This window comes from Parus major, chromosome 2 (genome assembly GCF_001522545.3).
Source record: "Parus major isolate Abel chromosome 2, Parus_major1.1, whole genome shotgun sequence".
Taxonomy (NCBI): Eukaryota; Metazoa; Chordata; class Aves; order Passeriformes; family Paridae; genus Parus; species Parus major.
In genome coordinates, this window is record NC_031769.1 from 33968184 (window position 1) to 33993747 (window position 25564).

The 25564-nt window shown below is 40.2% G+C and overlaps 1 protein-coding gene across 3 annotated transcripts in view; it reads left to right on the top strand.

Moving 5' to 3' along the window:
- Window positions 1-25564, top strand: part of CREB5 (cAMP responsive element binding protein 5) — a 214558-nt gene that overhangs the window by 115057 nt on the left and 73937 nt on the right. The window lies entirely within an intron of this gene.

The following is a 25564-nucleotide window of genomic DNA, read 5'->3' on the forward strand; positions in this document are numbered from 1 at the left end:
GGATCAGAGTCTCACTTGTCTGGTACCAGCTATTAACATGCCACCTGTCTGGATGGGCAGCAAAAGAGAACATCTTGGTGCTCTGGACAGTGTGGACTGACTGATGACCCTGCTGTGTACTCAAATTTTCACAAATTACCCACCCTGCTGATTCATGCTCGGTGAAGTTAGGTAGAGGGTGTAAAGACGTACTTGCCTTTCAGAAGTGCACTGCAGCTCTAAGTTACAATTGACTGCTGCTGCTTCACTGATTTCAACACAGCAACACAGGAAAAACACTTGTAAAAGCTTCTTTCTAAAACCTGCAACTGTGAATGCCGTATGTATACAAACACAGGTGTGTGTGTGTGTGTGTGTGTGTATGTATGTATACTGGTTGTTGAAGCAATAAAACGTATAATTAATGAAGTATAACTGTCCAGATGAGGGTCAGACAGCTCTTGTTGTGCTTGACAGGTGCTTTTGAAATGCATGTAGTTTTTGGACAACAACAAAAGAAGGAAAGTAGCTTCCCATTTGGATTCCTCTGCTGCTTGTTTCTGGGACCCAATGTGCAGGTTTGCCAGTGGACTTGCAGCTTCATGGTCAGAGGTCAACAGCCCTGACAATCAAGTTCCACACATTTGAAGCTGGGTCTTTTGGCAAGAGGATTTTCTTATTGAAGGATGATATCTTTAGGGACCTAATTTTTAAACAGCAGCCAAGCGAAATGTTAACAGTGCTCTGAAAATGAGCATCAGAAGATATATTCAGAAGCACATGTAACCTGTCAAACAAACCAGAGGCCAAACACACCAGAGCTTGGGAGTGATGTTTGCACTGGAGAGCCAACTGTGCGTGGTCGGCCTGTGAAGAAAGGCAATCTGCTCCTAGCAGAGCCTGGCTGGACGAGCCCCAGTAAATTTTCCCCCCCAAGATCCCAAGTACCATTTCCGCTTGCATTGCTGGATGTGTGCATTGGCAGATTATCTGCTCTATAAGCTGTGTGATTTTAAGCCATAATTTGGTGCTTCTTAGCTGGTCTCTGCATGCATAAAAGAATTGGCTCTGTTTTTGCGGTACAAAAGCAAGAGGTAAATATCAGACAGCTTGTTTTTATTTCACTGAATGTGATCTCTCTGCTCCTGAATTCCTCAGTTTTCCTAGCTCTAACTTCAGGCCTTTCCCTTAAACCTCTTTGGAAGACTTGGCTGATGTTTGTGAAGCCCCGTGAAGCTTCCAGAGCTGGTGTCATGTGTGCTGGCATCAGAGCAGGTCAGGTGTTGGACAGAGGTGGTGGCAGGGCTGGCCGCTCGTCAAGTTTTGGACACAGAGGCAGGAAGACCAAGTTGTTTCCTGCGTTTGGGTGGGGGTGCTGGGGCAAAGCGGCCTCCTGCGCCCTTCCCCAACTCTCTGTACTCTCACCTTCCCACCCTTCTTTTGTTTATCCTGCACATGCCTGGGCCGTGTTCAGCCCAAACTGTTGAGATCAGCTTTACTGAAAATTACACTTCAGATCAAAATGTGAGTTAGGTTCCTCCAGTGTGAAGTGAATGCTGGGTCTTTCTCTGCAGCTACAGATAAACCAGATAGGAAGGTAATTACATCTCACTCCTATCTGACTCTCTTATTTACCATAATCTCTTTTAATCCCTTTGATACTCATCATAATAATGTTAATCTTAATGAACTCATTTGGTATTAATGCGGATGCGATTTGTAAGTTCAGAGCAGACTTGCCATCCTTGTTTAGCGTTCATTAATATCCACTTAACTCTGTTTATGCTCTCTTTCTCCTGCAAATGGACTTGCATATCTTTGTCTTCCACCTAGATGATGTGGCAATTTCCATAGTGGAATTCCCTTTCCACACTCAGGTTTGTATTTCCTTTCTGTTCTTCTTCCTACTTACAAGATCCCAGAGCAAGGAGCTGTTGGAAACACTGCATCCATCTACTAGTGGCTCTCTGTACCCTGTTGCTTAGTCATTTCTTCCCCTTTTGACTTCAAAATTGAAGTAACCCTTATCCTCTTATTTCTCATTCATGTAGCATTCCTTAGATGGCTTCAGAGATATTACCTTACTATAGCCCTCGTTTTATTGTCTCCCAGGGCAAACAAGTAAGAGACAAAACCCCTAGTCTTGGCAAAGAGACAAAGTATTTGTTGCTTACTACCGTACTCTCCCCAAACACTCTGTTTGTTTATGGGTGGGGTACCTTGCCCAAGCAGTTTCCAGTATGACCAGCCAATTTTAGTGAGCGAGGACTACATTTGGATGTTGAGCCTGATCCAAAGGTTATTGCAGTGAATGGGAGAGCTGAGTTGATGGGCTTGGATTAAAATCTGTGGAACTATCCTCCTTTCAGTCCTTTGAGCACCCACGGATTTTTCAACATCTCTAGCTTTGGAATGTGCCCTCTTGAAAAACTACTTGCTTAGCCACAGTGATCCCAGAGACTGATGAACCTTGGATCTCTATTAATGTGTGATTTCCTCTCTACGTGGGTTCTTGTGTTTGTTTTTAAACATGGAATGGAATTTTTTGTGTTGTGGTGCTTGCTCCCTCTCTACTTCCTCCAAACACATTTTTAAAGCCTGTATTGTCAAATAGCATGAATTATTTTTCAGTCCCAGTGACACACATTTTGCTTTTTAGGTCTTTTGAATCCTGACAGAGCCAGGAAAGTATCATTTACTTAACACAACACTGTTTATTCCATCCTCACTTCCATTCTTTATTTTATGGCCTGATGTTTCCTCGTAGCATCAACTTCCAAGTGTTAAAATGAGTATCTCTATTGAAAACATACAACTTTTAATTTACTGAAAGATTTCTGCACAATATAATAAAACTAGCCATTTCTGTGGTAAAAAATACTAATTGAGAGGGTCTCTCAGATCAACAAAAGCTGTGTTTCTGTGGTGGTCTTTATATTTGCATCTTTAATTCAAGAGCATTGCAGGATGTTTTGAAAATTGCAGCCATTAGTCAAACTTATTGAAGCTCTGTATTACTATAAGTACAAGGTTTATTAGTGTAAATAACAAGATAGAGAGTTTTACTGCAGATATCTGCAACACTTATGCTATTCTGTGGCCATAAAGAATATGGGCAATGTGCTTCAGATGGGCACTATTTTCTACAGATCAATAAATCTGTGCCCATTAGCAGAAGAAAAAGAATAGCTATAATAATAAAAGTTCATTATCACAAGCTCTGTCAAAAATAATGTCAGTTGAATGCTTTACCACACTGGAAAAGCCCATCAGCACCAGTAATTTTATATGTCAGATTTAACATGAGCTAGTTTTTTCCAAATGAAGTCTTGCAAACCAGAACAGAAAAAATGTGCTAGACCAGATTCTTCCTTGACCTCAGTTTAAGGCAACTCAGTATCATGTCAGAAAAGTTCCAGTACTGTGTTCTTTGTTATCATTTGGTTTCCAGGTCAAAATGAACTTTTCTTTCACTGCAGCTAAGGACATGAGCTCTATTTCTCTTGTGTCACAGAACTGCAGGAATTCTCATTGCTCTGAATACTTTTCAGTTTTCTGATATACTTTGAGTAAGTGAGTTTCTTTAAAAAACTCGTGTAGAAGCGAGATTGGTTGAAAAATCAACAGAAACACCAACTTAAGGTTCATTTTCCAGTTTGCCTGAATGACCAGATTCCTTGCCATTGGAATCCAGTGTCGACAAGTAACTCCTGTGGCCATTAGTATGAAAGAGGGATGTGTTGCACAAAGTGCAGATTGGTATGTGTGGATCTATTTCTGTTTGTAGGGGGTGTGTGTGTGTGTGTGTTTGTCCCCATCCTTGAGACTGCAAGGCAAAATTAACTTCTGCTATTCCTAAGCAATCGTACCAGAAAGAACTTATCACCCGAATTAGATTTCAAGTTGCACGACTTAAGGTGGTGATAGTGGTATATAAATTTGATTGATGGTTTCTTTCTTTTTGAAATTGACACTCTATTAGCACCCCTCAGCTCTCCCTCACATTTCAGGTTTTTCTTTGAGAATAAGAAATCAAATTTAGGGCAAAATTTTAAACAACGGTTAAAGAGGGACATTGCTGTGTATCACTAACTCTTCGGTTTGGCTTTTTACTTGCTTATCTTGTGCAGTATAGAACTTTTCCCACCTACTGCAGTTCAGTACATATTCTAATATTTAGTAATTAATTAAGCTATTTTTTCATCTAGTTTGTACTATTTTGACAAGACTTTGTAGTGCTCCATGAAAAAAACCTGCAGTACGTACCTCAGGAAAAGTAAAAAACCTTTCCAGCAACATTTGTAAAAATATGTACAAATAAGTGAATGTTATAGGAAAAAAATTAGTATAGATAGTTGGAAAAGCCTGAATTTATAAAGGTCTTCTTAGAAAAGCAACCTGTGGCTGATTGAAAAGTTCCACACAAGGCTCAGTAATTATTAAAATGTGAGCTTTTGACAACAATTTTTTCAAGAGAAATCGGGATGTTTTTGCTAACAAATATATATTTTTTGTTATTTAAGAAGGGTCTTGAAAAATAATGTTTTTTACTTACCATGAAAGATGATTAAGCTTTGTTCACTAAATTTTCTGTGATATTCAGTGTCACTTCTAAATGGTTCTGTTACTTCTGATTCGTTTCCATGGGCCCAGAAAGTGTAACGAGTAGCAAATGATAAAACAGGCAAAAATACTCTGGCATCTGCATGTGTTACATTCCAGAGTTTTAAACTTTGGTCTCACCTGGTCTCGCCCAGGACAAGCTCTTGTCTGAAAGCACATTCAGTTGCAACTTTAATACAGCTTTCTTTATCTCAGGGAGACTTGTTTTACAGATGCAATGCTCCAATAACAGGAAGTTTTTGGAGTGCAGATCGGATTGAGCTGGATGTAGGAAGGGTCTGTGGCTTCCCTGTGTAGCACTGATCATGGGAGCACTGAATTTCAGTGGCACATCTGCCCTGGCATGTTTCTTGTGCATAGTAATTATCAAACAGGTCAAACATTACATATCATAATTAACTGATTGGCTTAAGGGTAGATATTTGGGTTCACCCAAACAATCCCCAGAGGAGTTAGAAAGATCTCTGTTGTGAATGGAGTACAAAATTTCTGCACCCAACCAAAGGGCAGTTTTGGGTGAAATCTGCTTGGACTGTTGAATAAATCCAAACAGATGGGCACCCCAAAACTGCGCACATGTTCTTGTGTGAGTCTGCAGCAACTTACTGGAAGGTGGGTCAGTTGCACAGAGGTCAGATGTCATTATGGACATCTTCCCTAGGCTGAAGGGAGAGAGTAGCCACAGGGGGGAACTTGGTTTATTTACCCCGAAGAGATGACTACCAGGGGATCTAATTGCAGCCTTTAGCTACTTGAAGGGTAGGAGGACACAGGGTCTTCCCCACTTTGCAGTGTGAAGGCAGAAGACAACAGGCACATGTTTCTGCAAGAGAAGATTCCATGAGACATGAAGAGTGTAAGGTTCCAGCAGGAGAACTGTGGCGAGGCACAGCAACTGGCGGGAGTCACTCTGCTACTGTAGATTTTCACATTTTGTCTAAAAAAAGGCCCCCAGCAGCCTGCTCTGGTACTGCATTTAGTCCTGGCTGGAGCAGGAGGTTGGACAAGGTGACCCTCTGGGGCGCCTTCTGACTGAAACTCTTCTCTGGACCTGCGCTGGGCAATGATGGCAGCACAGGCCGGCGGTGCAGGGGGTGGAAGCAGGAAGAATTTTGATGAGCAAAAAGCAATAAGAAAAGGAAGAGGTGAGATAAGAACATAATGTCATCTAAAGCATATCCTGTGCCTGCTTGTGTCCACCTTGACTTGAGAAATGAGGAATGCATGCACTTGACGTAACACTCTAAATGCGGACTCTGAATTGCTCTTTGCTTCAAGGTGCTTCATTTCCTAACTTTCCCATTGCTCTCTAAGTGACAGACACTCAAGTTTTAGTAGATGCCCGATAAGCATGCAAAGATAAAGCAGTAATAAGGAAAATCAGACATTTTTTGGCTGAAATGTTAACCAAAATACAGACAAATATGTTTTCAGTTTTTAAACAGCTAAAGGGATCTTCTTCTCTCCTCGACTAAGCATCTGAAGTTTTTGCTTATAGTGAAGAATTGCAAGAGAATTCTAAAATCCTGTGAGAAAATCTGTCTCTGATGTATTTCCAAATTAGTCAGCTCTTTAAAAGTACCCTTCTCCGCTCCTTTTTTTTTTTTTTTCATTTTTTAAAATGTAATGGAATTAAACCATAACAAATAAAACTTTTGAGCCCTCTATGGTAATTTTCAGCATGTTTTGCAAAACTAGGAGACCAGCTTTGTCCATAACCATGGAAGGGATCCATTTGCTAATATCCCTGTAAGCTCAAATGTATGGTTTACAGGAGCTTTGCTAGCAAAAGCTGTTCCCTCTGTAAAAGTAATGGCACATTACTTTGTGCAGTGAACTCCCTGTATACCGAATTCTGCATTCATGTTTGTCCATTAATGACTATCCAATATGCTGTCGCTACTGTCATATGTGAAACCATGCATGCTCAGTTATTTAATTATTGCAAAATTAATCATTTATTATCAAATAGAACATGAAGACTGAGGATCTGTATATGACTCTTCACTGACAAAATTTTCTGGAGTGACACTGACTCAATCTTATATTTGTCCTGATCTAAAAGGCTCAGAGAAGGATGTTCAAATTTATAGTTTCTAAAAGTGAAGTTTTAGAGTGTGTAGCCCTGTTCTCACTACGCCACTGGCACCTTCTTTTTTCTTTACTTCTTTTCATTTATTGTCATGCATTCACCCTGTTTGCAAACTCCTTTCTTACAATCAGGACAAGCTTTGTCCTTTTAAAGTGCTGCCCCTGACGCTTCGGTAAATGTCAGAGATGATTTTGTACCGCTGTTGGATGCAGAGCAAATCACGGAATCTGGACGTGTGGTAAAAACTTCCTGGCTGGAAGAGCTAATCTCCTTGGAAAACAAAACAAAAAGTCCCATACTTTCCTGCAGAATATTGTGTTTTCCCTTGAAAACAGCATTCCTGCCCAGTTAATTTATTACTGAATCTAATCAGTCTTTAAGATAGCTTTGAAATGCCAGTGTTAATTCTGTTTTTCATTAATACATTAATATTGATGTTCAGGTTTCTAACTAGCTGGGAAAATGAGTTAGGAAAAAATCTAGGAAAGAAGACATAAAAGAGGAATGAGTTGGAATATTGTGTTGTTTTTAATAGAGCAGGAAATGAAAAAAACCTGACAGATTTAGAGTTTCTTTTGTGTCATTGGTGTGCTTCATGCAGGTGAACTGTAACAGTAACCAGTTTTATGTGAATAACAAGCTTGTTGACTTAGTGGCTGAAATTAAAAATAACAATTTGGTTTAAGTCAATATGATTTAATTTCTTAATTATTCTATCCAAATAAACAATAAAGACATTCTCAGGTTTTCAAGACAATTACATTTTTAAAATAACTAGTTAAATTTCCAGATTAACATGGCATTTCAAACTGAAATGTTTGGAAATGCTAAAGATTTCTGGTTTTTCAAATATTCTATTCTTCTCCACTTCCAAGATTTATGAAATACAGTTTGATAGTGAATTTAATAATTTTGGTCAACTTGAAAGTGCTGCTCTAGCTTTTGAGCTTGGCTGCAATTTTCTGCATAAATCACAGCAGTTACAGTGCAAGTGAATTCACTGTGATAGAGTATATTTAATTTGCACATACTCCGTAGATAATTGAATTCTCTATCCTCATGTAACTTCAGGGCTTTGAGTTGATATCAGGAGCTTCTATAAAAAAGCTTTCTGTCATTTCTAACACAAGCATGGTACCATTCTCACGATGAAAAGTTAGGGGCTTTGTGCAGAAAAGGCTTTTGCAACTTAATTTTTTCCGGTATATCTTTGTCCTAGCCCGGTGTGGGTTTCAGGGCCAGCAGTGCTTTGTGCTATACTTTCGTCATCTCTTCCCCTGGTAAAACTAACTACAAGTTAATGTGGCTGAAGAAATTTTGCAAGGTTTGTAAAACTGAGGAATATTAAAGGAGGGCATGTAAATTCATGTAGCTAGATGATTGCAGGATTGGAGACTAGATGTCCATAGAAGACAATTGAAAAAAACTTTTTTCACCAGCGACAGATGAACAATAACTCTTCATTTTTAACATAATTTCCAATCTTTCAAGACCTGTGGGAAAGAGCTTCTTTTTGTGGAAACCTAGTGACCTAGAGAGCTAAACAGAGAGTTAAATCTTCTCTTTGGTGCATTTATTCCCTGGAGTTTCAGTGACTTGTTATTGTCCATCTGAGGTTTTGATGATTTGAAATGCCAAAGGGACCTGTAAGGGGTTTCACTTTCACGTAGTCCTAAGGTGGTCAGTAGGGCAGGTGTGACTGGATGCCCACAATATTCATTGCATTTGAAAATCGTGTTTTTGTTCCAATGGAGTATTCCTCAATTATTTTTTCATCTTCAGGTAAGAGTCGGAAGTTAATGAGGAAGCCCATAAAACTCCATTTTAAGACTGTATTCTTTAAGTCATAAAATGAAGGTCCTTTGGGTGAGACAAAATGTACTAAATATTAAACACATCATTCAGAATGACGATTTTTATTTAATGGCCTTTTTTTCTCATAATGGAGCACAAATGAAAAATATGTAATCCTCGGCCTAAGAGGAAATCTATCAAAACCTGACAAGTTTTTAGGTTTTTTGGTTTTGGTAAATATCAAGGTTTGGCTATGATATACTTTCAGCAGGTAAGCTTTTTATCCCATAATGTGGAGTTCTCATTTTGTCATTTCTCTCTGTGCTGATCCTTGATATGTTGCTTAAAAAAAAAGGCTGAGCAGTTAAACCATATGTTTATATCATAGCTCCCAATGTCAAAATTTTAATTGATTTTCCTGTATTCAGAGTTAGGAGGGGGCTGTATCATGTTCCACTACGTCATAAAAACAAAAATATTTAAAATATGTTTCAAATAAAATGAAGGGGGAGTAGAAAAAAATGCTTAACCGAGAAAAGATGTGGGATTCATTAACAAAGGAAAATACTGGCCACGGACCAATGGCAAGCCAAATGTTTTGCCAGCAGTTTGCAGTTCACAGTCATCATTGCATGTCACTCCGCATGCTGCACCAGCTCCTCCAACCATATAGGCCTTCCTTTTAAAGAGAAACCTGTCTGGTTTGAGTTGAATAAATTAATTTGGGTTTACTTAGTTTAAAAACAAAAATATAGAAGGCCCAATTTCATTTCATTATGCCCGTGGGTAAAGCAGTCCAAGGTAATTACAACCACAGTGCTGGTTGCTCTATCTTAATTAAAGAGGGTTTTTTTGCACAGAGGTTTTTACACAACATAATAAAATAGTTTGTGGTCTGGCTAGCCTCAGTATCACAAGAGTGTACTCACTTGAGAAATTGTCCAGCTTTTCCAAAAGCTGAGGCCCTTCCACTGGAGAGGAAGCATGGGGCTGCTCAGCAGAGCACAGGTAGTTTACAGTAAGGGCACCGTCGTAAATCATGCAGCAAACAAGCTTTCATACGGTCTCATACACTAAGTGGTAGGCTTGTCAGCAGCAATGAATCTGGACTTCAGTAGGTCTTTAAGCAATAATGTGCAACACTGGTTACACACCTGTGACCAAACCTCTTACTTTTCCAAACTCTCCTGGAAAGTGGAGTGTTTTCGATTGGGTTTTGGGGGTTTCTCTCTCCCTCTCCCTCTCCCTCTCTCTCTCTCTCTTTTGGGGTTTGTTTTTTTTTTCTTTTGTTTTGTTTTGGTTTTGGGTTTTTGATTTTGGTTTATTGTTTTCGTGTTTGCTTGTTTGGTTGGTTGGTTTTTGTTGTTTTTTTTGTAGGGGTGTGTCTCCTTTGCAAATAAATATGACTTACTGCTTAGCAAATAATTTTATAGAAATTATCAAAAGCATCAAAGACATTTAAATAATGTACTTGGCATGCTAATTAAAGTATCTCTGAACTCAAATCCCAACAAGCACGGGTGAGATGGCCTGTTATAAGAAAAGTCAAAGGAGGCATGTTTGCTAGTTGAATAAATCAAGTAGCGTTGTAAAAACACTGTCTCAGGGATGATTAAGGTTAAGTGATTTTCATTACTATGTTAAGTTCTCCTTTCTGTTGTGGTGCTTTTTATATCACATCAAGCTTAGCTATTTACTTAGGCTGCTTTAAAAAGCCTCAGCCCCTCACTTCAATCATGACCCAGTGCATCAATTCAGAGACAGCAACCCAAGCTAACTTTTTAATGTTCAGGAGCCTGACACAGGTCCTTCCTTTGTGAGCTCTCTATCTACAGTTAGCAAATCCGACTTAAGTTTTGAAAATACCAGTGGACCAGACCCCAGGGTGACTCAGGTCAGTCAAATTTCACTGCTTTCAACGTGTTCTCCTCCCTATCTGAAGCTAGTGGTTTCCTTCAAGTTGGACAATTTTCCTTTTTTCATAGATCCAGACACTGGTATTTAGGGCCACCAATTGTCCTGAGCCAGAGTATAGTTGTGCTCCCTTGCACATTGGCAAGGGCATGGTTCACAAATATTTGTGAAACTAGCAGGAGGGTCTCAAGGTTGGCATAAGGAACATTGAAAGGGCCCTAGATGCCTTACTCAGTGAGTGACCAGGAGTGGATTTTGTTTCTTGGATTCTCCTACAGAGGGAAAAGCGAGTTTAGCCTCAATTGCTTGAACTGGCACAGTTTCACCTGAGCTTGCAGGGTTTATGGAGAAGGAAAAGCCAATGGGATGTGCACTGTACCCCAAGGCAGGACTCCAGCAAAGGGGAGGGCAGCCCTCAGCTGCATTTGGGTTGCTCTGAAGCACCACTGACTGCCTGCAGGACAAGAGGGGCTGGCACATGTGGTGTTTGACAAAGCTGAAGTATCTTCAGCCTCCTTAGGCATGGCTCAGGTCCTTGGCAGCACTGGATACATAGGTCTGGGCATGTGATTATAGACAACAGGGCTTCCTAGAAGTCTTCAAGCCTAGAATTAGCCATGTGTAAATGGGTAGAATTAGCCTAGAGGTGGACCAGAGAGACTTCCATCCTCTGCTCTGAAGTTCAGAACATGAAAATACTGGCTTACTTTCCACTCTGTGTGGCAAGGCTGAAGCAACAACATCCAAGTGCACTTCTAGGATGCAGCTGCCAAAGAAACATTTCACAAAGAACACAGAGGGGCATCCCTGTGGCAGCCTCAGCTGAGGTGCTAATGATTTCATAACCTGTTCCTTTATTACACAAGCTGTAATACCTGCTGAGACTGTTCAGCACAGGAGTGCCTGCTGCCAGGGCAGGAGCTGGGGTGCAATGGTGGGTTGATAATGGGTTTGCATGTGGAACAGATCTGTACTCTGTGTTTTACATACATGGCTTTGAATCTACAAGAAGATAGCCAGTTTCCATTTGCATTAGAGGCTTCTTATGAATATATGAAATGGACATTTATTGTGACCATATCCCTACTACAAATTAAAATCAGATTTCAAGTCCCCCGTGAAAAAAGAAGCTCATTATAATATGTGGAGATGTCAAAAATGATACTAAAAGACAACTTAAAATCCCAAGCACTATGCTTAGGGTTAAATCTACACTGGAAATAAGACCAGGAGCTAAACAAGGTTTACAGGGGTGGGGGATGTCCCAACAGATATATAGCCACAAACTGAAGAATAAACAGCTGGTTGTATGTGTCTGCCAAATACAAAGTGTCTTGCATACATAACTGCTGCATTTTCTTTTCTCAAGTCACAGATTACCTTTGTTACATATCCTACATGGACTGGGTCAGATTTATACGAGGTGCAATGTTGTTGATTCAGATGGTTTGTTGCCATAGAGAGAGATAAAGGCAGATTTCTGGTCTAAAGGTACACATATTCCTAAATGCTTAGTTTCTCGTCAAATTTTATGCACAAGTCATTTTAAGGACTTGTTATCTGGTAGGCTAATACAAGGTCTAAATCCATGCTTCACAAAATACAGAGACCAGGGGAAAATAAAATACAAATATGCTGACCTGCAATCTGACTTTGCCACTATTCTTTATGCTCATCATATTTGCCTTTCCTATTAAAAAAAAAAAAAGGGATAGAACAACAGCAGAAAATGTGGAGCAGAGTGAGTAAGCCATGGCTTCCGACCCCTGGAAATCAGCCATACTCACTGCTGTGCAAATTCCTGCTGCTCTCTGAGCTGAGATCATACTGTTGGAGATGGCAAGTGTATAGAGCACAGATCTGTATCTTTCTTCCATTGCTAAATATTAACAGTAAAAAATAAAAGCAGGTGATGCAACAGGCTTTGACTGGGTCTATTTATGTGACTGTTGAGATATTTTAACCAGATCAGTAAAATGTCTGGCTCCCTGTGACCAAACCAAATAGATATGATGTTAGTGTAAAATAAGTGGAGCTGCCACTTTGCTATTTAGGTAAAGTTAGCATTTTTTAACATGTTCACCTGCCGTGTCTCAGAGTACATGTGACAAACACTTATTTTATAAGAGACATCTGGAAAAGGACACGTCTCCTTTCCATTATTCATATTCTGATTCGTCCCCTCCCTTAGTTGAGAGACCTTTTTCTCTGCCCCCAAATGCTCCAAGCAGTGTAAAAAAAAAGAAAAAAACTTCACAAAACCAACTAATGTTTCTTGAATGTCAGCTTGCACTGACTGTCAGGCCAGCAGGACAAACAAATTACATTATTACATTGTCAGAGGCCTTCCACTGACAGCTCCAGCCTACCCGTTCCCACAGTTTAAATCTGGAAACTCTTGATGCAAATGCTGCTGTTGATTCTGATGGCTATAGCAGCACTTCACTGAAGAGTGGTACTTTGGAGCTGGGTTTTGCAGCATTGGGAGTTGATGGGAGTTGAAGCAATGCCTTGTGTTTCTGGGAGGGCATTCTCAGTCCTGCATGTCTACAGGAGTCTCAGGCCATGTCTAGATCCATGGCATTACTTCCAGTGTGCAAATGCAGCAAGAGAGCTCCTTCTAGCCTGGTCAGCCTGGCCTTTTTGAAGTATTTTATGCAAATAATATTTCCTCCTTGCTGAATTGTTGTGTTGAAAACTGTGGGGTACAATATCTTAAAGTTATCCAGTACCCACAGAGTTTCAAAATTCACCTGACTCAGTTTTTGTCTCTGCTGATCATAATGCTGCTCTTTTACTTCCCCTGGCATGGCAGCTTTCTAGTTAAAACACTGTTTCAGTGGCAGTTCTCAAAGGGAAAAAAGTGGAGGAAAAATGAAGCCATTCAAGCCATGACTATTCATGGAGTATGCATGAACAATTATGGTTCATGTAAAGATATTAAATAAATAATTAGCTGTGTGTTAGTTCATACTGCAGGCTCTTGGAAGTTGGCAGAATAACCCAGGCTTTTTTTACATTTTTCTCTACTGACCATTAAGCCCTTTACTCTAAACTGGTGCAGAGGGTATAATTTTAATCTTCAATGCAAAGTTCTGGTTTGGGAGAATGTTTCCTCTTTAAGACAGCATTTTTTTCAAGACAAAGATAAGATAAAATAAAAAATCCTCCAAACAAGAAACAAACAAAAACCCCATCTGTGAGACAGTAAACTAAACACATCAGTACAAATTGGAAGGTAAAGATGTAAAATAACCCTTTTTTTTTTTTTCTTAGTATGATGTAGCATGTCATTAGAAGGCATTAAGTCAGTATTCAGGGTATAATTTAGGAAAATGTCTTCATAGGGGTCATACATTTTTATGGGTCTCGTTCTGTTCTGAATGACTGTATGAGCAGCACTCCTGTGAACTTCAATGGCAAGAGCATCATGCCCAAAAGAACATTTGCCACCTCTCCTTGTCTTTCACAACTCAACAGTACGTGCTGCACAAGGCAAATAGGTGGAGCAGAATAGTGGAAAGGTGTTTTGCAGAGCAGCATAGATTGTGATGGTATCGAGAAGAGCAAGGGTAGAGGTTGGCCAGTGCTTTCAGGAGAAATTTTGTGATTATTATGGTGATCCCTCTGCTTCACTTCTTAAGCTAATCACCACCAGGGATCAGGAGAATTTACTTGGTAGCAGTCCACAGATGTCAAAGTGGAAGATGGGGATTTTTGTTTTTGTTTGAAGCATAAGACACAGATCAGTGTCGAAGCTTGTTTTACAACTGGATGTAGTGCATGTTAAATACTGTCTGTTTATGGAGTGTGCGTGCATGTGTGTGTATGAGTGAGATTCCCAGTTGGTTTAAATCCATTGTCTTTGGCAAAGCTGTGTGCTGTACACCATTGAGAATTGGCTCTCTTGTTGTTGATGTATTCATTCTATTCTTGTTTTCTCAAATGATTGTGTTAACTGGGCTGCAGCTCATGAGTTATCTTTTTTTTTCAGGTTTATGTTTCCTCAGCAATAATTTGGTCATAAATAAGCACATTTTGGAGATCACCAGATAGGCTAATGTGGAAAGATTTTTAGGAGAAGTCTTGAATATTATTTTTGAATATTGATTGTCTCATTTTAAAGAATAGTTCAAAAGAGAGTATCAGGTTCCTGGTTAAAAAAACCAAAACAACAACTTAGAGATACTTGCCTTTTCATATTTTATTCCATTATCACTTGCTTCTATTTAGAACGTTTCATAACAGGAAGTATCCTTTCTGCTTTAGGCTACAGAGTAAAACAAAGTGTGCTTTGGTATTTGCATTACTGGTCACTTAGACTTGCTGCTTTATATAAAGTATATTATTGGCTGGTTTGTATGCATATTTCTTAAACCAAGATTTAAGATTTACACGTTATCTGGAATTTGATCTATAACTTGAAAGGCTACTGTAGCCACAATAAGAATGAAAATAACCCATAACTGTTGAAAATTCAGCTCAGAGCACCCAAAGTGGTAATGACTGCAATAGTAGTTTTGTCGATATTTATAAATCAATGCAAACCAGAAACGGGATGTTTTAATTTACTACAGTTTCAATGTAACTGATACCCTCAAGTTTAGAGCTTTAAGCTTTGTGAAGTGCAATGTTATTGCAGGGCATGCATCCAATTTTTAAAACATTATATAGATTGGAGACAGATGAGCTTTTCAGAATTATTTTAGGCCTATTTTGATTGAATGCCTGAGATGCATTTTCCAGTGGAAATTAATTGCATTGATGTGAAAACAAATGAACCCCAACCTCAAAATTAGCTGCAGGTTCCTGCTTAAACCAGTACTTACAGGAGAGGGAGTGGGCATAGATAGTGACTGGGGATTACGATGACAATGTACACTTTGTTGGTAGAATAAAATAACCCTTCTTCAATGCCTGTTCTTTTTTGCTGTCTCCCTTAGCATGCATGCATGCATGCACAGAGAGAGAGAAATTTTCCCAAGTATCTGTGGCTGGACATGAGTGGACAGTGGCTTTTATTTGCTACCATTGCTTCCCTCTGTGTGCTGCTGGAGACCTTTGCTGGCCTGTGTCAGCAGCTGAGTGTCAGCAAATTCTCCCACAGCCACTACCTGCAGCGCTTCCGTTGTTGTCATGGGGCATTCCTGGAGCACACATTTCCTAAGGATTCTGCTAGGTGAATTTATTAGTAAATAGCAGCTAAAATGATTTCTACCCTTCAGTGTAATTTGCCTCAGCTACGTAAAAACTGTATTTGTGATTCCTGTTTCTTTGACTAATGCGCTCAATCAGTGGATGTCTCCCAGTGGGAGGTAAGCAGAGAAGGCAATGTGAACCCTTTAAATTACAAGAGCAAACAACACTGCCTTGGAGCTGATCTCTGCTGAAGTACAGCTGCAGCAGTTCTCCATGACTTTGTTCTGTGTGCCTTGAGATTCACCTCTTCCCTGTGCTTCTCATCATTTGTACTAATATAGCTGTCAGCTGGGATTTTTAGCATGTTTAAGAGATGAAGCATGTGCAAAGGTTCCTCCCAAGAAATGGCATATATTCATTTTGATCTTCATGAAAGTTTGAAGGGAATCAGTGAAGTGGGTTGGGGGTGGGAAGAGGGTCACTGAAGATACATAGATATTTGGCAGCATTAAAATATTTTTACACCTGGAGATGACTTGCTGAACAGATAATTGAGAGTACACCCTCATGTGTGTGCTCCTCTGCCACCCACTGATACAACCAGCAGCTTTGAGACACTGAGCATATTTGGGGCTGTGAACATGGTGGGCTGTGCTAACTTTCCTCTAGGCTGGAGAGAGAGGTTGGCACCACAGGAACAATGTGCTGATGGCAGAAGTGCTTGGGAAGCAATGAGCCTTTAAAAGCACAGAGTTTGTCTATGGTATTCTTGTTAAAGGATAGGATTAAGAGCTGGATTTTGGTCTGCCGCTGCTGGCATATATCATCTGAGAGTTTTTCAGGCTTCTAATTTTCAATTTTGCTTATTTCCTATTTTGTTTAGGAAATTTTGTAGAATTATTTTATATAATTCCTTTCTTAAAGATTTCTACAGTATGTGTTACTTTTATTGTATTTTTAGTGTTGAGTGTAGAATTTAAATCCCAGTAAATAAACAATCTCACATGTATATACATCTACATATTGTCTTCGTTAGTGACTGTGCTCTGCTAACCAGAGCAAGCTCTGCTTTCCATAGTGGATTCAGAAGACTTGTGTCTTGTCAGCAGGAGAGAGACTGAATCTGCCAGTGGCAGATGCTGGACTGGTTTTCTCTCATTTGGGCTGTTTCCTTTAGTCAATCTATTTTCCAGCAAAATTGTGATCAAATCTCTGCTCCATGCCCAAAGCTAGCATTGCAGCTGCATGTGCTGTGAGTTGTATTGCCACATGGTCCTAAGGCTCAGCAACATTTGGAGCCACTGTCTTTGTACAAGCTCTAGACTGTTGAGCACGAATGAGAAACTGATGGTTACAGTTTTATTAGTTTATTAATTTAGAGCTGAAGAAATGTGAAGATTCAGATTAATTGTCTTTTAATTAATATTATTTTATATTTAAATTGCTGGAAGCTTCTTTAGGGGCCAACTTTGTCTTTTTGTTGACTACCCACAGCAGCTTTTTTTCTGTGGTGACCTAAGTTAGGTACCCGAACTGAATTAGCCATGACCAGAAACTGGCCTGCAATTTAAAGCCTTCACTTAAGTAGCAATCCTAATTTGATTAATTTATACAGGACCCTTTTCCCAACCTCTCTGTGCACAGCAACCTTTCCGCTCCAACTTTTACAGCGTTGGATGTGGGGGCCCATGAGGGCAATGTTGAGGAAGAAAAAGTCAAGAGAGGTAAAGCCACCCAAAGTATTAGTATAGCAGTCCTGTCTGCCTGCAGGCACATAAAGACATCAGCAAGTACATCTTTCTTAGACACCCAGGCAGGCAAACATCTCTGAAACACGGGGGCATGAAACTGCTGCTGCAGCATCCATCATCCTCTGAAGGACAGTGAAAACATGTGCTGTCATCTTTGACATTTTAATTGAAAAGAAAGCTTACACAGATTTCGACCTTAAGCAGTATGTTTATACAAGTGTATACAGAGAAATAATCTGTCAGTTCAGTGCAGGCTCATTGCTATAGGAGTTGGTTTAGTAGCTGAACAATCCAACATTAGCTCACACACCTTGCCTTGTTCCATGCCTCAATAATTTTTAGTAGAAATACTTTGCCTAGAGGCATGCAGTTATTAAAAAAGAGGCTCAGCTTGCTTAAAGTCTGGAATTATTAGCTCATGGTAACAAGCCTGCACTGGAGAAACTGTTGGTTCTTTGTTTTCATAACTTTGCTGTAATTCACCATCTTATTTTCAGAGACAAACTTCTGCATTGTTTGGGAAGTTAAAAAAAAAAAAAAGGAGAAAAGAAAAAGAAAAATAAATCACTTCAAAAAGATTTTTTTTCATTTTTATTATAAAGAGGGTTTACAAAACTCTTTTATCTTAGTATTTATATTAAATTGCACTGGTCCAAATAATACGGTTAAATAGAAAGACAATTTTGAGACATTTGTTTTACTTGATTTCCAGTATAGGGATCAGTTGGTAGTGAGTAATCAGTGAGAACTCTCTGAAGACCCTCTCAGCCCTTTAAGAGTAAAATGTGCTTTTTCTCCATCCTTTTTGAATAAGTCCCTTTCAGATGCAAAGTTGTGCAGATCAAGTAAAATCCATTTGCACTGCTATAACGTGTGTGAAAGGAGTCACTTGAGCAAATGAGGGCTCCAGCACCTTTAGGTAGCCCTAACCTGGCAGAAGAGTTACTTGTTCAGTTGTCACTTTTTCTGCATGCTGCAGGTAGATTCCTTTCCAGCTGTTTGACCTGTTGATATTTTTCCTCAATGAGCCTCAGATTTTCAAATTTTCTTGATTTCTTGTCAGGCTGGAATCTTAAGGCCAGGTCTAAAAAAGAATGGTCATGTTAAAAGTGTTTGTGTAAGCTTTATTGCTGTTATTATTCCTGGTTTTAAGTCAGCTACCATTTGATGTATTTGTGTGTTATAGCTACCTATTTTTTCAATGAAAACTGACACACCTTTATTTGTGAGGCTGCAAAATCCTTTGTTTTCCTGAAGAGTTAAGCTTGGTTCTGTCTGAGCTGAGGGACTGCAGTGGCAGTGGAACGAGCTTGACATCATTGCTTGCTTTTATGATCAAATATTATTTATGTTGCAGTTTTTTGGGTTTATCCCATTTCTTTTTTTCTTATTTTAATGCAAGAATGTGTTTTTATATGGGCCAGATCTTTATAATCCTTGAACCTGCCTTTTTCAGAGTTTCCCTGTTTTGCTTTAACTATGCCATTATCCTTCACATATCATTTGTGAGTTCCAGCTGTGTGCATAACACTGTGCAGAACATAAACTTCTCCAAGGAGGTTATAGTCCAAGAAACCATTCTAGCTTTTCTTATTTTTCTTGTAATGGGTCAGGCAATAAGACCCAGTGAAATATTTAGAGGGAAAGAAAGATTGAAACCAGCAGTTCCTAAGACCTGTAAGAGCCAAAAGGCAAATGTTAATGGGTTTTGTGAGGCTTCCAAGGACCTGCTGGTCCTTTTACTTGTGCTGAATTTGCAGAGGTTCCTTAAACATGTGTTCAGGAAATATAGGTGGCATTAGCACAACTGGAGTTGTGCTAGAAAAAGATTGCTAGGAAAGGCAAGATTTATCATTGACTAAACCTTTAACTAGACTTTGGCCCACTAAATACATGATGGGGCTGCTGATTTGTGGGGCTTTTCTCCTACAAACTCAGGTGAAAAGTACTGAATTTTTAACAAATTTTGAAGGTATTTTTCCATGGGATGATAGTATTTTACTGTATATATATATATCCATTCTCTGGGTTTTGTTTGTTTGTTTGTTTGTTTTATTCTTTCCCTTCATTTGGGTGTTCTGTGTATTAGAACAAATGATCTAGAATGCATTTCTGGAGGTGGTTTGTTTCTAATGAACATCTTCTCCTCAAGTGACATTGAGAGATATTTGAATTGAGAAGCAACACCTCTTTAGTTGCTTTTGACTTCTGTATCATTTGATATCTGTATGCTGCATCTTGCTCTTTTTGTAATGCTTGTTGCTGAATTCCTTTTTTCTCTGCGCCAATGTATAGTTTGTTATCTTAATTGTGCCAGCTCTTCTGAGACACTTACATGGACTTTCCCTTTGCTTCTGAATCAAGCTTCTTGTCTTTAAGACTTTTCGAAGCTTAGCCTTATCTTATCTCAGTCCTCCAGTTTCCCATTACCGTGTCAAGCATCACTTTCACTTTGCCAGCGTATTTACCATCAGCTGGTTTCTCTTTCCCAGGCAGAAATCTCTTCTTGTGCAACACTGGAAAAATACCTAAAGGTAAAAAATATATGAAGATACATGCATACCCCATTTAAAAATCTCTGCAAAACGCATAGCTTTGTCTGGATGCTTCCCAAATCCTCCAAGTTATGAGCCACAGTTTTCCCTCTCTAGAGTGTTACCCTTCCTGTGTCTCAGCCTTAGTTACTCCCTTCCTCTTGCAAACTTCCTCGGTCCTGTCATTTCTGAGCATACCAGTTAAATAAAAAACATACAAAGAAACAAAAAGGCAACCAGAGTTGTGCCTCTAAATTGTCTCCAGTTCTTTAGCATATTTATTTGCTTGTGTGTTCTATCTCTGTCTTCTACTTTTCATCTGGTTTGTGTCCCTAGAATGTAAACACGCTCTGTATGAATTGTCTCTTATCTGTGTTTGTACAGTGCCAGGCTCAATGGGGTCCCGGTCCCGGCTGGGACCTTTGGGCACCACCGCAGTATAAATGTCTGCTACTGATAATAATAATCTGCCCACATCATGCAGATGTCTGAATTATCTGAGAAATACAAACGAGGATCTTTACTAGGTTGGCAGGGAGCCATGAATTCTAGGTGCCAGTTTTCTTTTCCCCTGAATATGGTTTGGTTCCCTGAAAAATCCTGGTGACACAAGCCTCCCACTTCTTGGAAAGCTTGGCTCTCTGGTGATGATGTGATTAAAGCATCGTTAAACATGGGATACAGCAGGTCAGGTAAGGTCCCTTGCAACTATGTGAGGTATTCCAAGTACTGGTCTGATGCTTCGTTGTTGCTTTCCCTCGTGTTTATTTTTTCTTTCCTCCTCTGAATGACAAATGGATAAATTGAAACTAGACAGAACTGCCCTGTTTTGTGGGTGGGGAAATAATGGATCACAAATGAGGAAAGCTCTGGTTTTCTGATGGTTTTAAATAATGGCAGTGTGGATCAAAAAACAGCAGACAAGCAGTAAGTGAGGGAACCCGTTCAGTCATTTCTCAGATTAAAACATCCCCTCCATGTCTTTGCCTCTGACTGAATTATTCAAATATTGAAGGCCCAGGACAGCACTTGGGCCAGGTACTCTGGCTGCAGTAGCTGCTGCAAATGCAGCTTGCAGCTGGTCTGTGGAAACACATGCTCCAGGAAACTTACTTTCTGCAATGAAAAGTTTAATTGTGACAGTTCCTGGCTGTCAATGAGAGTTTCAGAGGGTAAACTGCAGCCAGCTGTGCTTTTTCTTAGGCTATGGTAGGCTTCTTGGGGGCTTCACCCTGAAAGCCACACAAACCACATGCACATACTGGCGACCCTTGCAGAGATCCAGGCTGCTGGCGTGCACTGATTGCTCCTCATTACATTGGTCATAACAATGTCATTGATGACTTATTCACATCTGTCTCCCTACTGCTTCTACTCACTCTCCCTCATTTTTAACTTCATCTCCAAGCTCTTTGAGGCAGAACCTCACCTCACCCACATATTTTAAAGCAAGGCTTCTAGGCACTGCTGTAATAAATACATAGATATGTACATGTTTATACATATATAAAAAAATGATTACAGTCTAATCAAGTGTGTTGTGTAACAGCAGTGTGGTACAGAAACCCCTCAGCCAGTGCTGACCTGACATGGCAAATTTCCACAGCACAACCTATGGGCTGCTCTGGTGTGATCTGTCTGGCTCTGAAGGCTATGGAAAGTCAAGAGACGAGTTCCTTTACCCCCATGTAACTTGGTGTACTTCTGGCTAAATTTTTCCACACCAGAGCCAGCTGAAGTGTTAAAAATGGGGTTGTGATGTAGATATTCTTGATGACCTTGCACAAATGTTATGTGCCAGGGGAGTAAGGAGCAGGAGAGAGGTCATGGTAAGACCCACTGACCCAGAGTGCCTTACCATAACAGAAAACATTCTGCAGTGATACTTTAAATAGCATCTGCCCAAATTGTCCTTGAGGACTTCAAGTTAAGGGAAGACTAGTCTTTTAATAGACAAGTGTAGTGTTTAGTCATCAGGCAGTCAATTGCATCATATCAGACAGAATATTTGGTATTAATCAAGGAGGCACACACTGAAGTATATATCCTAGATACTTGGTTGAATTAGAGGAGTTATCTTTAATCATTGGGTAGAGTCATATGATGGAACATGATCAATCACCATGGCTTAGCAGGGTACCACCCATCTGTTTCAATGTTAATAAGGGTGACTCACGGTGTTAGCATGACTATGCAGAGGAAGAGGAGCCAACGTGGTCAGTTGCAGGAGCTTGGCTAACATGTGGTATTTTACTAAGCCACCGTAACGCTGACTATCCAGCCATGTATGCCCAAAGAGACAGCATACAAATGCTGACCAAAACCCTACCATGTCCAACAGCAGGTTCCACTGGAACACAATAACAATTCTTAAATTTTGGAAAAATTCCACCGATAGCCAGATTTTCAGTGAGGCTGAGCATCTGTCAGTTCTCTATCTTCTGTGTCCTTTATCTGTGGGCTGTTTGCCCAACAGCCCTATTTATTTAGCAACACAGGTGCCAAGGAATGAAAACCTCCCAGTCACCAATATTGATTGGCAGGCGGCAGGCAGTACATCCTCAGCATTTACAAAGAGAGGAGCAGATTTAATATGTCCACCATTAAAAATAACAATTATAAACTCTTGCTAACTTTCTTTGCTGCCATATAGAAAGCAACAACAAAAGAGGTTGTGTTGTCCTTGGAAGAGATGTCTTAGACAAATTGGGTATCTCAGCCTGTAGGGTCCTGTGGCATACACATTCTCTGAGTTCTGTGAGAGTGAGGGTGCTGGAGCACGTGCTAAACCTGCGTTCAGTGTAGGAGCAAGGGAAGTATCCATGAGTACTGGGCAATATCAGTTTCCCTGATATGGGAGGGGGGAATTTGGTGTGCATTGCGTAGCACTTTTATCTATGGCAGGAGCACTGCAGGCTTTCCAGCAAAGAGGCTCAGGCCTTGAAGTGCAAGGCTTCTCTGACTGCACCCCTTTAGAAAAACAGACTTGGGAACAGACTAGCAGGAGTGTAGTAAGAAAAAATACCTGAAGAACTGAAGATTTTTTTTTCTCTAGCTAAGTATAAAGTATGTGCTTCCCCCTGAAATGAAGCAGTGTTAAAGGTAAAACTGGGGACAGCAAGGAAGCTTCTTTGCCATTTTAATAAATACCAATAATTCCCTTTTGCCCATGCCCCATATTCCCAAACTCATTAAAGCAACTTTGCAGATTTTTTTGGATCTGGAACATATAAGCAAAACCCAAACCATGCAGTCCCTTGAGAATCACTTGCACAAATTCTATAGGTTAGGCCAAAATAAGTTTCTGTCAAACAGCCTAACACCTAAGCTTATTACGAAACTGGTGAATTGTACAAAGGGTCTGTATGTAGGGCACTCTCAGAATGAATAAAGGTGGGAGGGGGCTCTTTTCACAGTACTTGTTTTACTTTGACCCCACTGAAAACTTGAGCAGTGTTTTTATTGAATGTGTAGCTCTGGCCAGTGCAGTTCCCACAGCTCCTGTTCCATAGGTCACACATCTTAGCTGGTGGACTCAGAGGGCTGCAGAGTGGGCAGGTGGGTGCACACCTCAGTCTCATCCTGGGCCAGGCAGGAGTGTGCAGCAGTGCTTTCTCCTTTCCTGCTCACTCCTCCCACCCACTCTCCAGGAGCTGTGCATCCCCAGTCAGGGCTGCAGCACACTCTCTTCTGCCCCTCAAATGCCCCAGGATGGAGCTCCAGCCCTTCCTTCTGTTACATGGACTTTAAAGCATGAGGTAGAGAAGACCTGTTTGAGTTTGTTGGCTGCTCTGCAGGGCAGTAGTTCTGGTATGGGCCAGTGGGAAGTGGGCCCTGCTTGTGGGGGTCACCACAGCCTCTAAAAACTGAACTGAGATCACTTCCTCATGTTCAACCTGGTATCTCCTTGCTATTTTCTTTTCAAAAGAGTGCTGAATCTGCTTTTCATGCTGTTTTGGCCCTGTTCTATTGATTTGTCAAGTTCTCATGTGTGAATGAGTGCTGGTATATGGAGCAGCTGGGTTTAAGTGGACAGTAGAATGGGTCAGGGTCTGTGTACTTTGAGTATATCTTCTGAGCTCATTTTTCCTGCATTGCATCCATTCCACTTATGCCACCTCCACAGCTCCCCAGGCTTAGCTGTGTGCTGAGCTGACTGTAGAGCCGCATATCCCAGAAATTCATTCATGCTCCCTCACAGAACTTACTGCACTCTCTCACAGGATTGTACCACACATTTGGAAAATGTTGTCTTGAGTTTTTTTAAGGTGATATGAAGATGTAAGTGCATCATATTCCTCCATCAGCAGATAACCAGGGAGGAATAGGAAGAGCTCCTTGTCTGTATCTGAGATACATTTATTGTTATTTTTGGGCTTCTTTCTTCCCCTTTTGAATGAGTACTGTATGTGTCTGGGAGGATTTTTAAAACATCCTTCAAAACACAGGCTTTTTCTCTCCATGGAGAACCAAGACAAAAGGATGGGTTCAGTTGTGTGCAGCTGCTAAAAGAGGGCAGCTGAGGGCAGAAGGGTGGGAGGAGCAGAGTGTCTGAGTATGGGGGAATTGTCAGGGCAAGGATTTTGAGGTGACATTTGTTGGGATAAAAATGTTTCTACAGAAATAGGGTTGAAGAGATGAGTGTTAAAGGACTGTAAGTCCAAGGATGTGAAATGCTGGGGAGTTTTAATGAAAAGGGGATTAGGTGGTTTGAAGTCTTGGCAAAAGAGAAGGAGACTTGTATGTCAGAAGAAGGTGGTTTTGCCATCAGACAGGCACCTACGCTTTGGATGTGATGTCCTCTATACTGGATGTCTGTGAATCCGATTGCTCACACCCTATGGGCTTTTTGCATATTATTAGATAATTGGAAGTGACAGCTAAAGTTAGAGGAGTGTTTTATGTATTTGTGGTTGACAGTACCACTTGCAATTGGAGGGGTAAAATGTAAAGCCCCATCATTTGGTGTGACACAGTTCAGGACAAGCTGGATAGTTTTACCCCTTGCTCCTCTAAGGTTATGATTGCTTCCCCTGACCAGGTTAGCCCAAGTTTGAGGCTTTTATGGCTAGTGGACTCATCACTGAAGCAAAGGATGCTTCTGCCAAGGCTTTAAATCAACTATGAAGCTTAGAGGCTCTAAACATCTTAGACTTTTTTCATGATAGCCCCTGAAGAGGCTCTTCAAATTCCCAGATTATGTATGCACCTTCTTCTGCAGTCTGTCTCGTACCTTTAGGGGCAGCTGTCCTTCCCAATAAACAGTCTAAACCATGTGCTACACAGAAGAGAATCCTGCTCTCTGAGAATTTAACACACCTACTTGTACTGTCAATGTTTGTTGAGGCACTGTAAGTGAAAATTTTATTTTCAAGCTTTTTGAAAGCTTGAAAAGGTAGCAAATTGCACTCACTCAAAATTTTAAGCAACTCACACTTTCTTCAAAATGAAAAAAAAAAAAATACCAAAGAAACAAAAACCTGATAACAAAATCCCCACGGCCACATTCTTAACAGCTTTTTACAAAGTATAGTCCCAACATTGTTTAATCCATTAATTTTATGGTTCTTCTTTGTAAGTGGGCCTGCTTTCTCACATGTAGTTTTCCCAGTGCCGTACTTAAAAAAATCCTTCTAAATCTTTTGAACCCCTTTTGCCAAAACAATTCACTCTGCTTTTCTGTAGTCCATATGTTTTGCTTTCATAAACTGCTTAATCCAAATGTAATTGTCTTAATT